The following is a 3,286-nucleotide window of genomic DNA, read 5'->3' as shown; positions in this document are numbered from 1 at the left end:
GACTTAACACAAGTATGAAATTACATTTGATGGGTTAAGTCACTGAAACTTTGGAAGTGTGCATTACTGCAGCACACACATCCTATTCTATTTCAGCTGCTATAAAATTGTCAACGGCTAACTGGCTTACCCACTACCTAAAAAGAGGGTCGGTTTAACTTTTAAGTACCTAGTAGACCATTTCCGCATATAATACCTTTCTGGTTCTGCTTTAAAGTCCTCAGATACAAAATGCTGGTGCTTTTTAAAGCTCCTTCATTCCTTTGGTTTACGTAGGTGAATAGTTGCTTTATTTATTATACCGTTGGTGATGGTTATGGAGAATTTTTCTTCACTATGCTTGAGATTTATAGAGCTGGGCTGTCCTTTTATTAGGTAATATATTCAGTTTGGCGTTCTTAGGTGCCTAGAGAATTTGGCATAGATATACTTTTATCATAAAAAAGTCCTCATAATGATTATTATTAGCATACACTGTTGTTTATCAAGCCTCAGTGCAAAAAAAAAAAAAATCACACATAGTTTTGAGAAGCTAAGTATTTTGGTCTTTGAGTAGAACAAAGAATGGCATAAATATTTCTTATTCTTGGTGAACGTACTGATCAAGAAATGCACGAGCTACTAAAATTACAAACACAGCATTGCTGCCGGCATCCTTTAAGGCTTCCCCACTGTACAATGGATTTAACACACCTGAAGTTCCTCCATTGTACCTCCAGGGCACAGCTACAATTTATATGAATTTTGAAACCATCAAATCCCTGCCAACTATTCCTGGGAAGAGAAAAGCTCAGTCTCTCACCCCTAACATTGGTAAGCCTGAAGAAACATTGACAATACCTAACTGACACTGCTTGAATGACAGACAAGAAAAAGAGAGGCCGAGAAATAGGAAATGGTTTTCAAAAGGTCACAAAGCAGTCCAGGTCCAGCCAAAGGTGTTGCTGTGTTTATTGTATGTCTTCTTCCAGACCTCAGAATAAGGAACTCCTGGGCCACACCATGTGTCCTTCAACATGAGTCCTGTGGCCATAGTCATCTTGCTCTGCATCTACGACTTAATAAAACTATAGACCACTAGGCTGGGTGTCATCTCAAGGAACTAACACTACTACCATCTGTTGAATATCCACTAAGTGCCAGAAATTAAGCTACAGTCCTTTAATTCTCACAAAAATCCCATGAGGTAGGAATCATCATCTTAAGGAGGTTCAGAAAAGTTAAGGGATTTATCACTACACCTAATAAAGTGACAAGTCAGGTCCATCCCATTTAGTGCTTCTATGTAACAGTGTTCTCAGGAGCAAAGCAAAGAATCCTTATCTTCATTTTACACAAAGGTAGATGTGGCAAAGGAATATTCAACAAATTATTTAAAATATCACATTAAATCAGTGATGGAGCTGGAACCAACTATGACCAAAGTCCCAAGGATCAGAGATTGTTTTTCTCCTACCTAAACCTTCGTTTTCTGTATTGAAGTTAATGTTATATGAAGTTAAGAATGGAATGAATATAGACTGAAAAACTTTTTTTTTCTCTTTTCAAACCTTTGTTTTCCCTAGAAACCTAAGTGTCTATGTAGCATGTGCATTTCGTGCCTTAAAATGTATCTGAAAGTGTAGTTTCATTTTTTGGAAGGAAAGAGAATAGGTAATTTGCCACATAACAGCACTCAGCTGTTGTCATGTTGTCATCGTGGAAAGAGGACTATAGCCAAGAGCCAGGCAAGATCCAGACACAAGGACAGATTCATGAAGATGCTCTGCATCCTCATGCCTTGTGATAAACCTCATGAGCATCTATGAGCATCTCCAGTTCACACAAAAACTTTCCATTTGAAAATTTATTTCAGAGCTTCATTACTTCAGGAATGAGGGTGGCTGCCAAAGGCATGGAATTTAGACAATTAAGGGTCTTAGAAATCAGTGAGCCTGCTACCTCATTTTGCAGATGAGAAAGCTGTGGTCCAGAGAGGGGTCGTGGCTCGTCAAAGGCCATGCAGCTAGATTTGTCACAAGGTCTAAACCAAAAGGAAGGTTATTATGAATCTCACATCATAGCCAGTCAAATGCCTGGAAACCTGGATATATAATCTGTAAACAAAGTCATGATGACCTGGAGGTAAAGAAAGCTGAGAAGCAGAAAAAAAGAAGTGTTTGTGATGGTGACTCTAAGCCAAAGGCAAAGGAGGGAAAAGAAATTGCTCTATGTGCAGTTAGCGTTTATTATTCCCTCCACCATAGAAAAGCATAATCCTGGAGCTAAGGGCAGTGAGGGGGGAAAATGATTACACTGACCCTGTCTTAAAGGGACTCATATTCTATTATGGGAGAGTAGACCTTAGTCACAAAGATTGGAAGAGATGCATTTTGAAAGAGCAGTGCAGATAAATTGGTTTTGACAGTCAGAGAAGGAACAGATTTCAGAGATGATCAATCATCTTCAGCTTACTTAACTTGAAGGAAATTTGCTCTTAATTTGGAGAATCTCACATTATTAGAGCTCATACAATGCCTCCAGCTTAAGAATCCTTATGAAAATGTATAGAAAGGCTGGTTAAAATAAAAAAGAAGTAAAGGTGTTATGCCTTCTCTCCTCCACCTCCCTCCAGCCACATCTACTCAGACTGCCCTCGCATGCTCTCTTTCCTTTTAAGCCTGCCTTGTGTGTTCACCATGACTTAATTTCCCATTTATTGATGTTTACTGTCTACTGACCACTGAGGATACCACTAGATGTACATTCCATCAACTACCAGCCTACATGATAAACACATCATACAATTAACTTTTTTTTTAGGTGGGAAATACAGTGCAGAGACATTAAGATTCTTTGCCAAAAAAGTCACACAGCTAGAAAGCACTGGAGCCTGGATTCTAATCCTGAAACCAAAGCTCTAACCATAATGGAAAAAAATTAACTGGGCTATAATAAAATTAAAAATGTATATTCATAAAAGACATCATTAAATCTATGTATAGATCTATCCAAACAATAAATATAGATATATCTAAAATAATCACCTATTATCTCTACATCTGTTTACCTGGATGAGGTAGAGAAAGAGAGAGAGAAAGAATTTGTGTCTTAATTTATATTTTTTCCTCCCCATACTGGATACTGGTGATATAAGGACACTATTCTCACAAAGTTCTGCCATATTAGGCAAGTCAATTACCCTTCCTTGGGCTTCAGGAAAAGCAAAAGCTGATTAAACTGAAGAGGCATGTAATGAATGAAATGAAGTATGCAGATGTCAGCTTCAGAACTTTCTGGTTGCAAA

Source organism: Monodon monoceros, unplaced genomic scaffold (assembly GCF_005190385.1).
Source record: "Monodon monoceros isolate NGI ecotype Baffin Bay Population unplaced genomic scaffold, NGI_Narwhal_1 Super_Scaffold_10, whole genome shotgun sequence".
NCBI classification, from domain to species: Eukaryota; Metazoa; Chordata; class Mammalia; order Artiodactyla; family Monodontidae; genus Monodon; species Monodon monoceros.
The sequence above is the reverse complement of the archived record's forward strand: the minus strand, read 5'-3'. Positions refer to the sequence as shown.